Below are 22,998 nucleotides of genomic sequence, written 5' to 3'. Positions count from 1 at the left end.
TGTCCAACTGTTTTACCTGTAGATATATTTTTTAATTAAATAAATTGAAGAAAACTTTTACAATCTTAGCATTTTATGTAATGAGCAACACATTTATACATTTGAAATACTCCTGATCATCACCTGAAACATAGGGTAAACACCATTAAGTTGTTTAGGATTTCTTCGTATGATACAAGCTGTGTTTTACATTCACCCAAGTTCTACTGGTGATATTATCATTTTGAAATAGTCCATTGGAATCTCATATGAATGTTATAAAACTTTGGCGGAAACCAATAATATGCCCTTAATGAAATGTATTAATTTGTACAGCTGACCAGAAGTGCACTGATGTCATTAGTTCTACAAGTTCCATGCAGTCACCCACACTATCACCTTTTTTAAAAAAAAGGGCAGTTTTCAGCATTCAAGGGTTTAAATCAGTGGTAGAGCGTAGGAGTGCAGTTCAAGAAGGCCCTGTTTCATAACCATATACCCTCTTCAATAGATCATGTTTAAATGTTTTTCAACCCAATGCACTGTAAGAAACAATAGGATATATCATCATTTCACATACAAAACATTGAACAATTGGGTTTAACTATGGTCTTTGCACAAAATCAGCAAACTGCAGTAGAGAAGCAGTTACATTTTGTAGAATTTGTGCATTTGACAAAAGTTTTTTTTCCATGTTCCAAGATCTACATGTGATACGAAATGTATGAATTCTTGCAATGGAAACCTCACTGTATTTTACCAAGGCAGATAAAGGACATCTTTTGTACCCCTTATACTTATAAGGAGGGTTTGGTGGTTGAAAATGCATTGCGTTGATGGTGATTACATGTTGCTTCCACTTTGTACATATTACTGAATTAATACAGGTGACCATTTCAGAACTGGGGGTATAGATCAGTGGTATAGCAATAGACTGCAGGTCAAGAGGTCTCTAGTTCAAATCTGGGTGCCCCCTTGTCCAACTGTTTTACCTGTAGATATATTTTTTTAATTAAATAAATTGAAGAAAACATTTACAATCTTAGGATTTTATGTAAGGAGCAACACATTGATACATGTGCAATACTCCTGATCCTCACCTGAAACATAGGGTAAACACCATTAAGCTGTTTAGGATTTCTTCGTATGATACAAGCTGTGTTTTACATTCACCCAAGTTCTACTGGTGATATTATCAGTTTGAAATAGTCCATTGGAATCTCATATGAATGTTATTAAACTTTGGCGGAAACCAATAATATGCCCTTAATGAAATGTATTAATTTGTACAGCTGACGAGAAGTGCACTGATGTCATTAGTTCTACAAGTTCCATGCAGTCACCCACACTATCACCTTTTTAAAAAAAGGGCAGTTTTCAGCATTCAAGGGTTTATGTCAGTGGTAGAGCCTAGGAGTGCAGTTCAAGAAGTCCCTGTTTCATAACCATATACCCTCTTCAATAGATCATGTTAAAATGTTTTTCAACCCAATGCACTGTAAGAAACAATAGGATATATCATCATTTCATATACAAAACAATGAACAATTGGGTTTAACTATGCTCTTAGCACAAAATCAACAAACTGCAGTAGAGAAGCAGTTACGTTTTGCAGAATTTGTGCATTTGACAAAAGTTTTTTTTCCATGTTCCAAGATCTACATGTGATACGAAATGTATGAATTCTTGCAATGGAAACCTCACTGTATTTTACCAAGGCAGATAAAGGACATCCTTCGCACCCCATATACTTATAAGGAGGGTTTGGTGGCTGAAAATGCATTGCTTTGATGGTGATTGCATGTTGCTTCCACTTTGTACATATTACTGAATTAATATAGGTGAACATTTCAGATCTGGGGGTATAGATCAGTGGTATAGCAATAGACTGCAGGTCGAGAGGTCTCTAATTCAAATCTGGGTGCCCCCTTGTCCAACTGTTTTACCTGTAGATATATTTTTTTAATTAAATAAATTGAAGAAAACATTTACAATCTTAGCATTTTATGTAATGAGCAACACATTGCTATATGTGAAATACTCCTGATCATCACCTGAAACATAGGGTAAACACGATTAAGCTGTTTAGGATTTCTTCGTATGATACAAGCTGTGTTTTACATTCACCCAAGTTCTACTGGTGATATTATCAGTTTGAAATAGTCCATTGGAATCTCATATGAATGTTATAAAACTTTGGCAGAAACCAATAATATGCCCTTAATGAAATGTATTAATTTGTACAGCTGACCAGAAGTGTATGCGCTGATGTCATTAGTTCTACAAGTTCCATGAAGTCACCCATTCTATCACCTTTTTAAAAAAAAGGGAAGTTTTCAGCATTCAAGGGTTTATGTCAGTGGTAGAGCGTAGGAGTGCAGTTCAAGAAGTCCCTGTTTCATAACCATATACCCTCTTCAATAGATCCTGTTAAAATGTTTTTCAACCCAATGCACTGTAAGAAACAATAAGATATATCATCATTTCATATACGAAACAATGAACAATTGGGTTTAACTATGCTCTTAGCACAAAATCAACAAACTGCAGTAGAGAAGCAGTTACGTTTTGCAGAATTTGTGCATTTGACAAAAGTTTTTTTCTCCATGTTCCAAGATCTACATGTGATACGAAATGTATGAATTCTTGCAAAGGAAACCTCACTGTATTTTACCAAGGCAGATAAAGGACATCCTTCGCACCCCATATAGTGATAAGGGGGGTTTGGTGGCTGAAAATGCATTGCTTTGACGGTGATTGCATGTTGCTTCTACTTTGTACATATTACTGAATTAATATAGGTGAACATTTCAGATCTGTGGGTATAGCTCAGTGGTATAGCAATACACTGCATATCAAGAAGTCTCTAGTTCAAATCTGGGTGCCCCCTTGTCCAACTGTAGATAAATTTTTTAATTAAATAAATTGAAGAAAACATTTACAATCTTAGCATTTTATGTAATGAGCAACACATTGCTACATTTCAAATACTCCTGATCTTCACCTGAAACATAGGGTAAACACCATTAAGCTGTTTAGGATTTCTTCGTATGATACAAGCTGTGTTTTACATTCACCCAAGTTCTACTGGTGATATTATCAGTTTAAAATAGTCCATTGGAATCTCATATGAATGTTATAAAACTTTGGCGGAAACCAATAATATGCCCTTAATGAAATGTATTAATTTGTACAGCTGACCAGAAGTGCAGTGATGTCATTAGTTCTACATGTTCCATGCAGTCACCCACTCTATCACCTATTTAAAAAAAGCGCAGTTTTCAGCATTCAAGGGTTTAACTCAGTGGTAGAGCGTAGGAGTGCAGTTCAAGAAGTCCCTGTTTCATAACCATATACCCTCTTCAATAGATCCTGTTAAAATGTTTTTCAACGCAATGACCTGTAAGAAACAATAGGATATATCATCATTCCATATACAAAATAATGAACAATTGGGTTTAACTATGCTCTTAGCACAATATCAACAAACTGCAGTAGAGAAGCAGTTACGTTTTGCAGAATTTGTGCATTTGACAAAAGTTATTTTCCATGTTCCAAGATCTTCATGTGATACGAAATGTATGAATTCTTGCAATGGAAACCTCACTGTATTTTACCAAGCAGATAAAGGACATATTTTGTACCCCTTATACTTATAAGGAGGGTTTGGTGGTTGAAAATGCATTGCTTTGATGGTGATTGCATGTTGCTTCCACTTTGTACATATTACTGAATTAATACAGGTGAACATTTCAGAACTGGGGGTATAGATCAGTGGTATAGCAATAGACTGCAGGTCAAGAGGTCTCTAGTTCAAATCTGGGTGCCCCCTTGTCCAACTGTTTTACCTGTAGATATATTTTTTTAATTAAATAAATTGAAGAAAACATTTACAATCTTAGGATTTTATGTAAGGAGCAACACATTGATACATGTGCAATACTCCTGATCCTCACCTGAAACATAGGGTAAACACCATTAAGCTGTTTAGGATTTCTTCGTATGATACAAGCTGTGTTTTACATTCACCCAAGTTCTACTGGTGATATTATCAGTTTGAAATAGTCCATTGGAATCTCATATGAATGTTATTAAACTTTGGCGAAAACCAATAATATGCCCTTAATGAAATGTATTAATTTGTACAGCTGACCAGAAGTGCACTGATGTCATTAGTTCTACAAGTTCCATGCAGTCACCCACACTATCACCTTTTTAAAAAAAGGGCAGTTTTCAGCATTCAAGGGTTTATGTCAGTGGTAGAGCGTAGGAGTGCAGTTCAAGAAGTCCCTGTTTCATAAACATATACCCTCTTCAATAGATCCTGTTAAAATGTTTTTCAACCCAATGACCTGTAAGAAACAATAGGATATATCATCATTTCATATACAAAACAATGAACAATTGGGTTTAACGATGCTCTTAGCACAATATCAACAAACTGCAGTAGAGAAGCAGTTACGTTTTGCAGAATTTGTGCATTTGACAAAAGTTTTTTTTCCATGTTCCAAGATCTACATGTGATACGAAATGTATGAATTCTTGCAATGGAAACCTCACTGTATTTTACCAAGGCAGATAAAGGACATCTTTTGTACCCCTTATACTTATATGGAGGGTTTGGTGGCTGAAAATGCATTGCGTTGATGGTGATTACATGTTGCTTCCACTTTGTACATATTACTGAATTAATAAAGGTGATCATATCAGAACTGGGCGTATAGCTCAGTGGTAGAGCATTTGACTGCAGATCAAGAGGTCTCCAGTTCAAATCTGGGTGCCCCCTTGTCCAACTGTTTTACCTGTAGAAATATCTTTTAATTAAATAAATTGAAGAAAATCTTTACAATCTAAGCATTTTATGTAATGAGCAACACATTTCTACCTTTGAAATACTCCTGATCATCACCTGAAACATAGGGTAAACACCAATAAGCTGTTTAGGATTTCTTTGCATGATACAAGCTGTGTATTACATTCACCCAAGTTCTACTGGTGATATTATCAGTTTCAAATAGTCCATTGGAAGCTCATATGAATGTTATAAAACTTTGGCGGAAACCAATAATATGAGCTTAATGAAATGTATTAATTTGTACAGCTAACCTGAAGTGCACAGATGTCATTAGTTCTACAAGTTCCATGCAGTCACCCACTCTATCACCTTTTTAAAAAAGGGCAGTTTTCAGCATTCAAGGGTTTAACTCAGTGGTAGAGTGTAGGAGTGCAGTTCAAGAAGTCCCTGTTTCATAACCAGATACCCTCTTCAATAGATCCTGTTAAAATGTTTTTCAACCCAATGCACTGTAAGAAACAATAGGATATATCATCATTTCATATACAAAACAATGAACAATTGGGTTTAACTATGCTCTTAGCACAAAATCAACAAACTGCAGTAGAGAAGCAGTTACGGTTTGCAGAATTTGTGCATTTGACAAAAGTTTTTTTTCCATGTTCCAAGATCTACATGTGATACGAAATGTATGAATTCTTGCAATGGAAACCTCACTGTATTTTACCAAGGCAGATAAAGGACATCCTTCGCACCCCATATACTTATAAGGAGGGTTTGGTGGCTGAAAATGCATTGCTTTGATGGTGATTGCATGTTGCTTCCACTTTGTACATATTACTGAATTAATATAGGTGAACATTTCAGATCTGGGGGTATAGATCAGTGGTGTAGCAATAGACTGCAGGTCGAGAGGTCTCTAATTCAAATCTGGGTGCCCCCTTGTCCAACTGTTTTACCTGTAGATATATTTTTTTAATTAAATAAATTGAAGAAAACATTTACAATCTTAGCATTTTATGTAATGAGCAACACATTGCTATATGTGAAATACTCCTGATCATCACCTGAAACATAGGGTAAACACGATTAAGCTGTTTAGGATTTCTTCGTATGATACAAGCTGTGTTTTACATTCACCCAAGTTCTACTGGTGATATTATCAGTTTGAAATAGTCCATTGGAATCTCATATGAATGTTATTAAACTTTGGCGGAAACCAATAATATGCCCTTAATGAAATGTATTAATTTGTACAGCTGACCAGAAGTGCACTGATGTCATTAGTTCTACAAGTTCCATGCAGTCACCCACACTATCACCTTTTTAAAAAAAGGGCAGTTTTCAGCATTCAAGGGTTTATGTCAGTGGTAGAGCGTAGGAGTGCAGTTCAAGAAGTCCCTGTTTCATAACCATATACCCTCTTCAATAGATCCTGCTAAAATGTTTTTCAACCCAATGCACTGTAAGAAACAATTAGATATATCATCATTTCATAAACAAAACAATGAACAATTGGGTTTAACTATGCTCTCAGCACAAATCAACAAACTGCAGTAGAGAAGCAGTTACGTTTTGCAGAATTTGTGCATTTGACAAAAGTTTTTTTCCATGTTCCAAGATCTACATGTGATACGAAATGTATGGATTCTTGCAATGGAAACCTCACTGTATTTTACCATGCAGATGAAGGACATATTTTGTACCCCTTATACTTATAAGGAGGGTTTGGTGGCTGAAAATGCATTGCTTTGATGGTGATTGCATGTTGCTTCCACTTTGTACATATTACTGAATTAATATAGGTGAACATATCAGAATTGGGGGTATAGCTCACTGGTAGAGCATTTGACTGCATATCAAGAGGTCCCTAGTTCAAATCTGGGTGCCCCCTTGTCCAACTGTTTTACCTGTAGATATATTTTTTTAATTAAATAAATTGAAGAAAACATTTACAATCTTAGCATTTTATGTAATGAGCAACACATTGCTACATTTGAAATACTCCTGATTATCACTTAAAACATAGGGTAAACACCATTAAGCTGTTTAGGAATTCTTCGTATGATACAAGCTGTGTTTTACATTCACCCAAGTTCTACTGGTGATATTATCAATTTAAAATAGTCCATTGGAATCTCATATGAATGTTATAAAACTTTGGCGGAAACCAATAATATGCCCTTAATGAAATGTATTAATTTGTACAGCTGACCAGAAGTGCACTGATGTCATTAGTTCTACATGTTCCATGCAGTCACCCACTCTATCACCTTTTTAAAAAAAGCGCAGTTTTCAGCATTTAAGGGTTTAACTCAGTGGTAGAGCGTAGGAGTGCAGTTCAAGAAGTCCCTGTTTCATAAACATATACCCTCTTCAATAGATCCTGTTAAAAAGTTTTTCAACCCAATGACCTGTAAGAAACAATAGGATATATCATCATTTCATATACAAAACAATGAACAATTGGGTTTAACGATGCTCTTAGCACAATATCAACAAACTGCAGTAGAGAAGCAGTTACGTTTTGCAGAATTTGTGCATTTGACAAAAGTTTTTTTCCATGTTCCAAGATCTACATGTGATACGAAATGTATGAATTCTTGCAATGGAAACCTCTCTGTATTTTACCAAGCAGATAAAGGACATATTTTGTACCCCTTATACTTATAAGGAGGGTTTGGTGGCTGAAAATGCATTGCTTTGATGGTGATTGCATGTTGCTTCCACTTTGTACGTATTACTGAATTAATATAGGTGAACTTTGCAGAACTGGGGGTATAGCTCACTGGTAGAGCATTTGACTGCAGATCAAGAGGTCCCTAGTTCAAATCTGGGTGCCCCCTTGTCCAACTGTTTTACCTGTAGATATATTTTTTAATTAAATAAATTGAAGAAAACTTTTACAATCTTAGCATTTTATGCAATGAGCAACACATTTATACATTTGAAATACTCCTGATCATCACCTGAAACATAGGGTAAACACCATTAAGTTGTTTAGGATTTCTTCGTATGATACAAGCTGTGTTTTACATTCACCCAAGTTCTACTGGTGATATTATCAGTTTGAAATAGTCCATTGGAATCTCATATGAATGTTATAAAACTTTGGCGGAAACCAATAATATGCCCTTAATGAAATGTATTAATTTGTACAGCTGACCAGAAGTGCACTGATGTCATTAGTTCTACAAGTTCCATGCAGTCACCCACACTATCACCTTTTTAAAAAAAAGCGCAGTTTTCAGCATTCAAGGGTTTAAATCAGTGGTAGAGCGTAGGAGTGCAGTTCAAGAAGTCCCTGTTTCATAACCATATACCCTCTTCAATAGATCATGTTTAAATGTTTTTCAACCCAATGCACTGTAAGAAACAATAGGATATATCATCATTTCACATACAAAACATTGAACAATTGGGTTTAACTATGGTCTTTGCACAAAATCAGCAAACTGCAGTAGAGAAGCAGTTACATTTTGTAGAATTTGTGCATTTGACAAAAGTTTTTTTTCCATGTTCCAAGATCTACATGTGATACGAAATGTATGAATTCTTGCAATGGAAACCTCACTGTATTTTACCAAGGCAGATAAAGGACATCCTTCGCACCCCATATATTTATAAGGAGGGTTTGGTGGCTGAAAATGCATTGCTTTGATGGTGATTGCATGTTGCTTCCACTTTGTACATATTACTGAATTAATAAAGGTGTACATTTCAGAACTGGGGGTATAGCTCAGTGGTAGAGCATTTGACTGCAGATCAAGAGGTCCCCAGTTCAAATCTGGGTGCCCCCTTGTCCAACTGTTTTACCTGTAGAAATATCTTTTAATTAAATAAATTGAAGAAAATCTTTACAATCTAAGCATTTTATGTAATGAGCAACACATTTCTACCTTTGAAATACTCCTGATCATCACCTGAAACATAGGGTAAACACCAATAAGCTGTTTAGGATTTCTTCGTATGATACAAGCTGTGTTTTACATTCACCCAAGTTCTACTGGTGATATTATCCGTTTGAAATAGTCAATTGGAAGCTCATATGAATGTTATAAAACTGTGGTGGAAACCAATAATATGCCCTTAATGAAATGTATTAATTGGTACAGCTGACCAGACGTGCACTGATGTCATTAGTTCTACAAGTTCCATGCAGTCACCCACTCTATCACCTTTTTTAAAAAGGGCAGTTTTCAGCATTCAAGGGTTTAACTCAGTGGTACAGCGTAGGAGTGCAGTTCAAAAAGTCCCTGTTTCATAACCATATACCCTCTTCAATAGATCCTGTTAAAATGTTTTTCAACCCAATGCACTGTAAGAAACAATAGGATATATCATCATTTCATATACAAAATAATGAACAATTGGGTTTAACTATGCTGTTAGCACAATATCAACAAACTGCAGTAGAGAAGCAGTTACGTTTTGCAGAATTTGTGCATTTGACAAAAGTTATTTTCCATGTTCCAAGATCTACATGTGATACGAAATGTATGAATTCTTGCAATGGAAACCTCACTGTATTTTCCCAAGCAGATAAAGGACATATTTTGTACCCCTTATACGTATAAGGAGGGTTTGGTGGTTGAAAATGCATTGCTTTGATGGTGATTGCATGTTGCTTCCACTTTGTACATATTACTGAATTAATACAGGTGAACATTTCAGAACTGGGGGTATAGATCAGTGGTACAGCAATAGACTACAAGTCAAGAGATCTCTAGTTCATATCTGGGTGCCCACCTGGTCCAACTGTTTTACCTGTAGATATATTTTTTTAATTAAATAAATTGAAGAAAACATTTACAATCTTAACATTTTATGTAATAGCAACACATTGATACATGTGCAATACTCCTGATCCTCACCTGAAACATAGGGTAAACACCATTAAGCTGTTTAGGATTTCTTCGTATGATACAAGCTGTGTTTTACATTCACCCAAGTTCTACTGGTGATATTATCAGTTTGAAATAGTCCATTGGAATCTCATATGAATGTTATTAAACTTTGGCGGAAACCAATAATATGCCCTTAATGAAATGTATTAATTTGTACAGCTGACCAGAAGTGCACTGATGTCATTAGTTCTACACGTTCCATGCAGTCACCCACACTATCACCTTTTTTAAAAAAAGGGCAGTTTTCAGCATTCAAGGGTTTATGTCAGTTGTAGAGCGTAGGAGTGCAGTTCAAGAAGTCCCTGTTTCATAACCATGTACCCTCTTCAATAGATCCGGCTAAAATGTTTTTCAACCCAATGCACTGTAAGAAACAATTAGATATATCATCATTTCATAAACAAAACAATGAACAATTGGGTTTAACTATGCTCTCAGCACAAAATCAACAAACTGCAGTAGAGAAGCAGTTACGTTTTGCAGAATTTGTGCATTTGACAAAAGTTTTTTTCCATGTTCCAAGATCTACATGTGATACGAAATGTATGAATTCTTGCAATGGAAACCTCACTGTATTTTACCATGCAGATAAAGGACATATTCTGTACCCCTTATACTCATAAGGAGGGTTTGGTGGCTGAAAATGCATTGCTTTGATGGTGATTGCATGTTGCTTCCACTTTGTACATATTACTGAATTAATATAGATGAACATTTCAAAACTAGGGGTATAGCTCACTGGTAGAGCATTTGACTGCAGATCAAGAGGTCCCTAGTTCAAATCTGGGTGCCCTCTTGTCCAACTGTTTTACCTGTAGAACTATTTTTTTAGTTAAATAAATTGAAGAAAACTTTTACAATCTTAGCATTTTATGTAATGAGCAACACATTTCTACATTTGAAATACTCCTGATCATCACCTGAAACATAGGGTAAACACCATTAAGCTGTTTAGGATTTCTTCGTATGATACAAGCTGTGCTTTACATTCACCCAAGTTCTACTGGTGATATTATCAGTTTGAAATAGTCCATTGGAATCTCATATGAATGTTATAAAACTTTGGCGGAAACCAATTATATGCCCTTAATGAAATGTATTAATTTGTACAGCTGACCAGAGGTGCACTGATGTCATTAGTTCTACAAGGTCCATGCAGTCACCCACTCTATCACCTTTTTAAAAAAAGGGCAGTTTTCAGCATTCAAGGGTTTATGTCAGTGGTAGAGCGTAGGAGTGCAGTTCAAGAAGTCCCTGTTTCATAACCATATACCCTCTTCAATAGATCCTGTTAAAATGTTTTTCAACCCAATGCACTGTAAGAAACAATAAGATATATCATCATTTCATAAACAAAACAATGAACAATTGGGTTTAACTATGCTCTTAGCACAAAATCAACAAACTGCAGTAGAGAAGCAGTTACGTTTTGCAGCATTTGTGCATTTGACAAAAGTTTTTTTTCCATGTTCCAAGATCTACATGTGATACGAAATGTATGAATTCTTGCAATGGAAACCTCACTGTATTTTACCAAGGTAGATAAAGGACATCCTTCGCACCCCATATAGTTATAAGGTGGGTTTGGTGGCTGAAAATGCATTACTTTGATGGTGATTGCATGTTGCTTCCACTTTGTACATATTACTGAATTAATATAGGTGAATGTTTCAGGTCTGGGGGTATAGCTCAGTGGTATAGCAATAGACTGCATATCAAGAGGTCTCTAGTTCAAATCTGGGTGCCCCCTTTTCCAACTGTTTTACCTGTAGATATATTTTTTAATTAAATAAATTGAAGAAAACATTTACAATCTTAGCATTTTATGTAATGAGCAACACATTGATACATGTGCAATACTCCTGATCCTCACCTGAAACATAGGGTAAACACCATTGAGCTGTTTAGGATTTCTTCGTATGATACAAGCTGTGTTTTACATTCACCCAAGTTCTACTGGTGATATTATCAGTTTAAAATAGTCCATTGGAATCTCATATGAATGTTATAAAACTTTGGCGGAAACCAATAATATGCCCTTAATGAAATGTATTAATTTGTACAGCTGACCAGAAGTGCACTGATGTCATTAGTTCTACAAGTTCCATGCAGTCACCCACTCTATCACCTTTTTAAAAAAGCGCAGTTTCCAGCATTCAAGGGTTTAACTCAGTGGTAGAGCGTAGGAGTGCAGTTCAAGAAGTCCCTGTTTCATAACCATATACACTCTTCAATAGATCCTGCTAAAATGTTTTTCAACCCAATGCACTGTAAGAAACAATAAGATATATCATCATTTCATATACAAAACAATGAACAATTGGGTTTAACTATGCTCTTAGCACAAAATCAGCAAACTGCAGTAGAGAAGCAGTTACGTTTTGCAGAATTTGTGCATTTGACAAAAGTTTTTTTCCATGTTCCAAGATCTACATGTGATACGAAATGTATGAATTCTTGCAATGGAAACCTCACTGTATTTTACCATGCAGATAAAGGACATATTTTGTACCCCTTATACTTATATGGAGGGTTTGGTCGCTGAAAATGCATTGCTTTGATGGTGATTGCATGTTGCTTCCACTTTGTACATATTACTGAATTAATATAGGTGAACATTTCAGAACTGGTGGTATAGCTCACTGGTAGAGCAATTGACTGCAGATCAAGAGGTCCCTAGTTCAAATCTGGGTGCCCCCTCGTCCAGCTGTTTTACCTGTAGATATATTTTTTAATTAAATAAATTGAAGAAAACTTTTACAATCTTAGCATTTTATGTAATGAGCAACACATTTCTACATTTGAAATACTCCTGATCATCACCTGAAACATAGGGTAAACACCATTAAGCTGTTAAGGATTTCTTCGTATGATACAAGCTGTGTTTTACATTCACCCAAGTTCTACTGGTGATATTATCAGTTTGAAATAGTCCATTGGAATCTCATATGAATGTTATAAAACTTTGGTGGAAACCAATAATATGCCCTTAATGAAATGTATTAATTTGTACAGCTGACCAGAAGTGCACTGATGTCATTAGTTCTACAAGTTCCATGCAATCACCCACTCTATCACCTTTTTAAAAAAGGGCAGTTTTCAGCATTCAAGTGTCGGGGTGAAATTCTCCCGGTGTCAGCTGGGCCGTCCGCGGACCTGCGGGCAGGGAGGCCCCAACTCCTCCCGTATATCCCCAAAAATGAGTATGAGACACACGCAAGAAGCAAGGTGATTCTGCTGTTTATTAAACAAAACGGCAGGGATGGGTCCATGATCGTACGCGTCCATCCTGACACTCTCTCTGTCGATGGGCTCGCATGCCCTTTTTATCTTAGTATGACGCGCTACTTGCGTTCCCTGGGAAGGTTTAGCAAAAACCTATCGCCACTCTGGATTGGCTCCTCGAGTGCCAGGGTTAGTATAGCATACGTATAGAGAGCATTGTTAGTGGTTGAGGGTTAGTCAGGTGGTATAATTGGGTTGTCCCTTCAAATTCATACATGGAAATTGTTACATGAAGATCCCTGGGGATTGGTCAATGTTAATGGCGTCAGTGATAAGAGCCCCATGTTCTGATTGGTCCACGCACGAGCCCCCCAGTCTGGGACCATCGTTGTTCCCAGCTCGCGGTGCACCTGTCATTTGCAACAATGTTTCACTATGGTTATGTGCAGACAACGTGAAGATTTATTGGTATGCCTGAAGGCCGACTACTCCCACCGCCGCAGATGTCCATTGAATCACTTAATTGTATCTGCCTATGTCTTGAAACGGGGGGTTTCGGTGCCTCCCTCCTCCTGGGCCTGGCACCCTGTCAGGTTTGGCTTGGTCACGTGAGGTGGGACCGTGGTCGAGGCAGAATTCTGCACAATTAATATTGTATTTTCCACTGTGTGCCTGGTTTTAATTGCAGGTGTGACCCCGGCGTCGGCTTGCGGCATACGAGATTGCAACATTGTGCCCTTGACTGTCAGTCATCGCCGGGCTCATTCTGCAGGGTCAGCAACTGTACTCTTGCTCATTCAATGTTCATGGAAGCTCTTGCTTGCGGCCTACTTGGGCCTGGTGCATAGGTGGAAACGTTTGATACACAGCGCTTTAGGTTATGGTATCATATTGCTTTATCCCCAGTATCGTGTCTTCGTTATATTTCTTATTGCAATGCATGGGTTTAGGAGAAGCGTCAGCAAGCGTTTTAGATGAGTTCATTATGCGTCTTGCGTTTCTGCATTTTGAAAAGCCTATGTGAAAAATAATAAAGATGCGCGTCAGTGAGTGTATCCGTCACCTACGTCATAGCACTGAATATGTTCTTCGTGTGGGTTGGTGTGGGAGTGTCCAGTGTGCATGTTTGCACGGGTGTGCTGACCTGTGGCTTAGTCATCATGGCATCTCTAACGATGTGTTCATTTACTGTTGCATGGTTCAGTCGAGTTCATCCATGCCGCAGGTGTTGGCATGGGCAGGACAGGCTAGTGGGCACATCTGTATGTTCTTGTACCAGGGTATTTGGTCGTCTGGTAGATGGGCAAACTCCTCTCGTGGCGGGTGCCTGGGCCGTGATCCTCTAGGCCAGGGATGTGAGGGGATTGGTGGGAGCCTTGTGTTCCATTTTCCCACTTCAGTCCCCCCTCTGGTCGACTTGTCGACCACAAACATATCCTTTTCCTTATCTCCTCTCACTCTCCATATTTTAGTTACTCCTCCCAAATGTCCATAGTGGTTGACATGGTCTTCAAATGACTAAAGCATGTATACACAGGTTCCTTCAGGTGTGCAGTATACCCATTTCCCTACGTAGCTCCTTGGGTTTCTTGGGTTTTCGAGTTTCACAGACGGTGGGTCCAGGTGGTTGGTGATGATCTGGTTGCGCAGTTTCTCCCTCTCTTTTATTATTGTGCCTGTGTGTTGGCCGTCATCTGCTGGCATCAAGGGGTGCATACCAACCATTTCGATCATTTTGTCTGTGGTGCGTGCCTTCCGGGCCTTCCAAAATCTTATTATGATCAGTGCAGCTCCAGCCAAAATAGTACATCCAACTATAATCTTCAGTCCGTCCGACAGCCATGATGGCATCCATGACCATAATAGCGAAAACCAGCTGTCATCCTTTTTCACACCTTTACTTTCATCCATCATTTTGGAGTGCATCTGGGCCAATTGTGATACTGCTTCTGTCAGTGTACCATTGTCAGCATCGTTAGCAGGAATGAATGTGCAGCATGATTGTCCTATCTTTGCGCAAACTCCTCCTTCTATTGCTGTGAGGAGGTCCAGTACATATCTGTTCTGTAGTGCTACCATCCTCACTGCTCGCAGTTCCTCTTTTATTGCGTTGAATCCATTTACTGTGGAATTAATTGTCATCATTAATTCCCATCGAGTTATCTGGAGCCATTTGGCGTTTGCGTAAGCCTGTAGTCACGGATGTATTATTGAGGAGAAAAACATTGCTGCTCTGCTGAATAGTCTATGTTCTGGTGGGATTGAAGTGAGTGCTGTTTCCGACCTTCCCCATAGGTAATTTCCTGTCAGAGGTTCTCCTTGTCTTTTCTTTCTATTCAGGATAGTGTCGTCGCCGTTGTTTTGGTCCTCTGGCCCCTTCTGGGATTGTACAGATCTCTTATCCCTCTTGTTTCCTTCATCCATTTTAGGGAAGCTCGCCACGTTCACATGTTTCTGGGGTACCACTAGTGATGATACATTAACGTGTACCATCGTGCATATACCATTCCACAGAGGGGGCAGTGTGTGGTATGCCTTGTCTCCGCAGGCCCAGTAATGGTCCATTAATACCGCTGTTCCCGCTCTCCCCTCAGGTAACTCCGTCACGCTTGCACAGTTGGTGTTGTATCCCACGTTCGCTTCTCCTCTATGTTGGTAGCATACCTTAGGTGCAGACAGCGGCAGTATTGTTATTGGGTCTTCATCCTTCTCTATCCACGTTAGCATGGGTGCGTACTTGATCCAAATCGTCCAACATCTGTTGTTGTGTTCAGCAATAGTTGCAGTGTCCTCTCTCGTTACCATGTTGCTGCCAACCACTCCTATGTCCCATTTGTTATCCAGGTACACCTTCCCTATTATTGTTATCAGTGGTCTTTCCCAACATCCTTGTTTACCAGGAACTTCAGTGGCGTACCAATCACATGGTAGGTATTGTAGTGTTACTTTCTTTGTTTCTCCTTTTTCAAGGCCGCTTGTTATGTATCTGAATGCTTCAGCATGTAAACTGGGCTTGTGGTAACTCAAATAAGTCTTGAGGAAGTTGTTTTCGTATGGATATGTGTCTCGCGTTTTCCATACCAGGTGCACCGTGCTCCCTTGAAATCTCCCTTTCGTTTGGAACAGTGCCAAGTATATTATACATCGTGTTGTCTTTTCATCTATTTCTGTGGCAACGAAAGTTCGAGAAGCGCTCATGGCGTATGGGATCAACGAGCAGATGTAGCAGCTGTCTTCTGTTGTCTGCTTGCCTATTTGAGTCATGTGTTTGTACCACATGTTGTTCGAGACGTGTGCTGAATCTTGTATGTAGTTGTCGATACCTTTATTATCTGAGTATGTGCTGCGTTTAACTCTATTTCCCTTGTGTGGAATTTTGCTGGTACCACCTGACGTAACACCTGTTGCAGCCGGGGGTGGGGGTATATTAGGTTTGGGTACAGCCAAAATATTGATAACATAACTGTTCTGCCATACAGAGGCAGCCAGGAACCCGGTGATCATCAAAATCCCTATCATCTTTATTATAGAGGCTAATCTCACCGGCATTTTGCTCTTACCTTGCTACAGTCCGGCAGCTAATTCTTGCGACGCTAAAGTTGCCCGCCTGAAAATACTCAATATGCTTGTTATTAGTGTTAGTTGTTGGTTTCAAGCTCTCCCTATCAAGTAGTCGTTCAGTGCCCAGGCGAAGAGCTGTTCCCACGCCAATCTAATCGATCTATCTCTTAGGACAGGCACGTATGGGTGGAGGTGGGGCATGGATTGTTCTATGGCCAGGAGAAATGCTGTGTAGTAGACACGTACCCTCCTTCTTTTCAGGTACTTTGGCCTTTTTATGTGATAGACAAATTGGTGTGATAGCTCTTCATGGTAGTCATCGTCTGAGGGTAGCATCTACTCCTGGGCAGTGAACTTCGCTAGTTATCTGTTTTCTAAACAGTACAATAATATGCGATACCTGCATGTGCGAGAAAGAAAAAAAGGACATTCAAGTGTTTACATGTGTAGATGTGCAAGATAGTGTCCTTCAGTCCGATGGTTACTGCAGTAGGTAGGACATCTATAGGCAGAGGATTTGGGGCTCAACTGGTGGAGGTCACTTTACTCTTTGATCGTGTGACCATGGGGTGGGCGGTATGGGTATTGCCCTTCTCTATTTCAGTAGTTGTCTCTGGGGAATCTGGGGGGTGGTATGGTAGGGGGACACTTAGGTCATTGGCTGTGGTAGAAGTCTCTTCCTCCGTTGGAAATGCAGTTTGCAGATCTTTACGTCGTTAAGGTGATTCCAAGCGCGTTTGTCCTGTAGCTTTACTGCTCTCGTTGATACTGCCTCTACCAGATGGGGGCCAGTGAAACGTGGGCAGTTCCACTTCCTGTTGAAATTGCGGAGTAGCACGTGGTCCCCTTTAGCAATTTTGCACAGTTTTTCTTTTTCCAATTCTTTATCCGCGTCTTCTTGTTGCTCACTTGTAGACCCGCCCCGCGTGTGCTCGAGCTGTTGAGACACAAACACTACACTAGTAATCAAAGAAGACACATATTGGTACATTTCATCACCGAGAACAGTTGCAGTGTTTTCATAGTCAGTGAATGCTCTTGATGTTGGCGTTAGGGGAAGGCGCATTTGACGTCCGGTCACCACTTCGTGAGGGGTGAGGTGGTGGTCAGAGCCTGGCCTATTCCTCAACTCAAAAATGGCTAGCGGGAGTCAATACAACCAACTCTTCTTTGTTGTTTGCTGTATTTTTGCAATTGCCTCTTTTAGTAGACCATTCAGGTGTTCGCATATACCGTTGCCCTGCGGGTGATATGCACATGCAAATTTATGTTTGATGCTCAGTAGGGATGTGATGTGCTGGAACATTTCATTGGCGAAGTGCGGGCCATTGTCTGACCGCAGTACCTCGCACACTCCCCACCTGGGGAAGTCCTCCCTCACTAGAAATTTAGCTGCTCTGAATGCATCTGGGTGTGAGCAGGGTCCTGCTTCAATCCACCTGGAGAATGGGCATACTACTACAATCATATACCTATTTCCTTGACATACGTTGATCATATCAACATAGTCAATATGGATATGTAGGAAGGGTCCCTCTGGCCGGGGTATAGCACCTTTTATCACCTTCAGCGTGTGACCGGCCGTAAACTGTTGACATGTGAGGCAGTTGCTTATAAAATTTGTCACATGGGAATTTAACTCGGGGCAGAACCAGTCTTCCCTGATTCGTGCTGCAATGACCTCCTTGCCTGTATGGGCTGGGTGGTGTAATTGGCTCAGGGCGGTGTTCAATAGTGCCAATGGCATTACCATCTTTCCAGTGTTACCCTGGCGCCATAGTGCGTCAGTTGGTGACATTGTACATCCTCTTTTAACCCATATTTCTTTCTCTGCCATTGGTGCAGCTGCTTATAGCTCCATTATCTGTGTGGCTGGGAGATGGGTGTACCCTTCTCTTATCAACATCTCTTTAGCTATCCCCCTCCCTCTCCCTCTCTCTGACTCTGGGGGGTTCCATATCTCACCAAAATATGCAGCATACTTCGCATGTGCGTCTGCTGCTGCGTTTCCTTTTGAGATATGATCTTCTCCATTAGTGTGTGCGGTGCATTTGACCAAGGCTAATTCTTGGGGGTTATTTATTACTTCAATTAGTTCAGCCAAAGAGAGAGCATGTTGCACTGGGGTGCCGCCAGCTCTCCTAAACCCCCTTCTCCTCCATTTGGACAATCCTGAGTGGACAGTAGACGTGACATATGCGCTGTCAGAATATATGGTCACTCGTTTTTCAAAGCTTTCCTGTAACGCCAAGATCAGTGCAACTAGTTCAGCTGCTTGAGCAGAGTACTGCTGTGGTAATTGTACACATTTCATCGCCACACACACCGGTACCTCCGTCATTTTTACCACTGCTGCCCCAGTTCTCCTTATCCCATCACTTTGGTCAATTGTTGATGACCCATCAATGAACAAGAGCTCGCCTCCGTCTAGTGCGTTCTCTTCAACTTTTCTAGTACATGCGTATATTTCAGTAGTCTGGGTACAATCGTGTGCATAGTCTCCTTCCTCAATTACTTCTGCCATGAACCTTGCAGGGTTAACCGTGCTGCATCTAACAATTGATAGTTCTGGCCTAGATAAGATGATCTCATAACCTGACGCCCTCTCTGAGGTCAGTGTGGACTTAGGTTTGTTCAATATTGCAAATATTGCATGTTCTACAAATAGTGTGGTTGGGCACCCCATGGTTATTGCTGATGCTTTCTCTACCGCAAAGGCAGCTGCGGCGAGACCTTGTTCGCAAGGGAAATGTCCTAACATCACAGGGTCCAAGTGGCCGCTGTAGAACGCTACTGGTTTGTAGCCCATGCTTGTTTTTTGAGCCAACACTGCTTTCATTACTGCTGAGTCGCAATGTGAAAATATAAAAAATTGTTGTTCATAATCTGGGGTGGCCAGTACCGGAGCAGTTGATATTGCATCTTTCAATTCATCAAAAGCCTCTTTCATTTCCATTGTCCACCCCAACTTTTTCTCCCCTTTGTTAGCTTCTTTTAACCCTTCAAGTAGGGGACCTATGTTTGAGCTGTAATCAAACACCCAGGCTCTACAGTAGTTGCACAGTCCCAGGAACTGTTGTAGTTCCCGCACTGTTCGAGGCAGTGGCGTTTTTGAAATGGCCTGTGCTCGTTGTGGTGCAATCTTTCTTCCGTGTTGGGATATGAGCTGACCAATGTAAAGTACCTGTTCCTGACAGTACTGTAACTTTTCCTTGTCTACCTTGTAACCCTTTTCAGCCAATATTGTCAACATCTTCAATGAGTCCTCTCTGCATCTTCTTTCGTTTGTGCTGCAAATTATTATGTCATCAACATACTGCAACACTGTGCTTTCCACTTCAATGTTACCCAAGTCCATCTGTATTACTCTGTTGAATATTGAGGGTGACTCGCAGTACCCTTGTGGCAATCTGGTGTGTTTCCACTTTGTGTTACTGTACGTGAAGCTTGTCAAATCTTGTGAGTCTGGGTGCAGGGGTATTGAGAAAAAGGCATTTTTGAGGTCTATCACTGTAAATCGTGATGCTTCTGCTGGAATACCGCACAATATTGTTGCCGGGTTTGCTGCTATTGGATAGTCTGCTTCCACTATATTGTTCAAGGGCCTGAGGTCCTGTATGAAGTGCCAAGACCCCCCTCTAGCCTTGCGCACTGGGTATACGGCTGTGTTACATGGAGATTCTGATGGTACCAGTATGCCATTATTTATAAGGGCCGTTATTGTTTCATATATGCCCTCATCTGCCTCTTTTGATAGTGGGTACTGTTTCACTCTGGGGAGTATTGCCCCTTTTTTCAACTTTATTCTTACTCCCCCTATACTTTTTATGCACCCCACGTCATAGGGACTAGTAGTCCATAATGATATTGGTACCTTTGCCATATCCTCCTCAAAGAAGGGAACTGGGGTGGATGTGGGTGCTTCAAGTACCATTGCAATTTTCTGTGCCACTTGTTTGTATGACACTCTTAGCCATATTTCTACACTCATCATAAACACCATTTCACCTTCTTCCTTTCCTTCGGAGAAGAGCTCCTCATCTGACACCTGGGTGAGTCTACATCCCTCTGCTAGTGCTATCACTGCCCTCCATGCTCTTCCTTCTCTGTCTTGGGCATGTACTGCAATGTAATCAGCAGTTGCTATAATGCTCTCTATGTCCACTGAAATCACCTTTCCTTCTGGTTCATTGGCTGGTGTTTCTGGTCTAAAAAAATAGGTTGCTGGCCTTCTCCAGATCTTTCCTTCTATTCCAGGCATCCATGCAAATGCCATGTCTGTCCCGTACTGGAACAGTTCACCATCTACTGGCTCAGCCCTAATCACTGTCTGACCGCAGTATGCTTGCATAATTTGTCGTGCAGTGAGCATGTTAATTCCTGGAGTGGAGCAAACTATGCCGTCCTCCGTAAAGGAGATCGTAATATTCAACCTACTCATTTTGTCTCTCCCCAGTATATTTACTGGTGAGGCCCTATAATACAAATGTGGCACTGACATGTCATAATCTCCTATTGATAAGGAAACGTTATCGGTAAAGGGAACCAACCCCCTAGCCCCAGAGAATCCTTGGGTGTTCATGGCTTCACCTGACATTTTAAATTTACCTTCCCTTATGCAAGACCGGGTCGCCCCGGTGTCAACAAGAAATGATAATTTTTTGTCACCTACCGTAACCACTATGCGTGGTTCCTCCGCACTATTAGGTGTTACCGACAGGATGGGACACACCAAGGCCGCCTGTGGGCTGTCCTATTGAGGGTACAATGATTGACCACTTCCTGTGTAAGGGTTGTGTCCCAGGACCGTCACCCTTCCCAGTTGTGTTTGCTGTAGTTGTGCGTTGGTAGAGGTTATGTTATGGTCTTGGGTTTGGGCAGGTTGATGTGCTTGCTGTACTTGGGGTTGTTGTGTTACTAGTTGTTGCTGCCCATTTCCTTGTTGTAAGTTCTGTTGTTGCCAGGTGCTCTGCTGGTTCTGTGCGGGCCCTTGTTGTCCCTGTTCACTCCATGACGGTGTGCCTGGTCTTACTCTACACTTGCGTGATATGTGCCCTACCAATCCACAAATCCAACACACCGGTGGTTCCCTATTCTGCCATGGAAAGCTTCCTGGGTTGTCCTGGTATGCTGGTTGCCCCGTGGGGTAGACATTTTTAAGTCCTCCCCCCTGCTGTTGAGTGTTATATCCGTACCCTCTCCCCCTCATCATTCCTCCCCTTCCCCTGTTGTAATTATAATACCCCGCTCCTGGCGTTGAGTATCCTCCTCCCATGTTGGTCGTGTATGGTTGGGGTGGCGGCAGCTGTTGTTTTACAGTCTGTGATGGTTGTATTTGGGAGGGATCTAGCGCAGCCACTACTTGTGTGGGGCTTTGAGTCAATGTTGCAGGTGTAGTTATTAGTGCACCTTCCATCGTGTATTTAGTAAGTTTTTTCTGTACTAATTTAGCCTCTTCCGTTTTTCTATCCTCTTCCTTCTGTTTCATTTTCTCTTGCCATGTCCTACAATGATGCACTATTGTCAGTTGTATTTCTGGCCATGCTTTTGCTTCCATCCCCACCACTTTCTTCAATTGTTTCTGAACTGCTTCTGGGAGCCCTTGTACTAGTATATGATAGAATATTGCTGGTGTCTTGTCCCATTGTTCTCTAGTTTCCATGCGCCACTTCTCTTGAATTTCCTGGATATAATCAACAGGATCTTCGTTCTCATGCATCTTGCGTGAGGTATTTGCTCCTATGTCTGACGTGTCCGGGTACTGTACCCTCAGTGCCTGCCATAATGCATATCTGCAGTTTGCGAATGATGCCCCATCATGCGAGGTGTTTGTTATTGTGACCCCGGGGAAGCCTGCTCTCTTCCAAATATCATCTGCAGCATCCCCTAGTATTGATATTAAAAGGCCCTTTACATCCCCCACTGCCAATTTCTGTCCTGCAGTGTGTTTTTCCATTTCATATATCCATTTTCCCGCACCCCCACTTAATGATGGGAGCCTGCACTTTATATTTTCCTTGTCTGCATGCTTCCAGGGGACGTATTGTGGTCTAACCCCTCCCCTCTCCAGAAGTGGCATTAGGTTGTGTCCCGGTAGGCCCTTTGGGTCCCACACGATCGAATCCGTACACCCCTCCTCATCTTCCCTGTCTTCTACAACGTCAATGGGGTCCATATTTCTCCTGCTCGTAACTGTTTCTCCTCCATCTCTTCACTTTCTTTTATCATTTACTGTGGGCGTGTGCATTCGTTCTCCCTGCCTGCCTGCGTAGGGTGTCTGTTCGTGTGGGAAGAGCGCGAGTTTAGATGGGCATGTTGCACATAATGAGTGTAAGGTATTGGAGTATGTGGGAAGGGATGGTGACGGTGTGGCTGTACGTGTGTGCCTTTCCGCTATTCCTTGCTCTTCCTCCTCACTTCCCTCCAGTTCTTCTTTTCTCCTGCAGATACATGGTGATTCTCCATTTGTCCGGGTGATGTATAATTTATCTAGGCTTTCCCTTTCACTCTCTCTCCCTTCCTTCTCTATTC

The 22,998-nt window shown here is 40.6% G+C and overlaps 2 non-coding genes across 2 annotated transcripts; both read left to right on the top strand.

The window, feature by feature from the left end:
* Positions 1 to 7,548: 7,548 nt before the first annotated feature.
* On the top strand, positions 7,549 to 7,620 carry TRNAC-GCA (transfer RNA cysteine (anticodon GCA)). The gene has a single exon. It is a non-coding gene; the product is annotated as a tRNA-Cys (tRNA).
* An 882-nt stretch (positions 7,621 to 8,502) lies between these two features.
* On the top strand, positions 8,503 to 8,574 carry TRNAC-GCA (transfer RNA cysteine (anticodon GCA)). The gene has a single exon. It is a non-coding gene; the product is annotated as a tRNA-Cys (tRNA).
* Positions 8,575 to 22,998: the final 14,424 nt, after the last annotated feature.

This window comes from Ambystoma mexicanum, chromosome 4q (assembly GCF_040938575.1).
Source record: "Ambystoma mexicanum isolate Mex_15411 chromosome 4q, UKY_AmexF1_1, whole genome shotgun sequence".
Taxonomy (NCBI): domain Eukaryota; kingdom Metazoa; phylum Chordata; class Amphibia; order Caudata; family Ambystomatidae; genus Ambystoma; species Ambystoma mexicanum.
The sequence above is the reverse complement of the archived record's forward strand: the minus strand, read 5'-3'. Positions and strand labels throughout refer to the sequence as shown.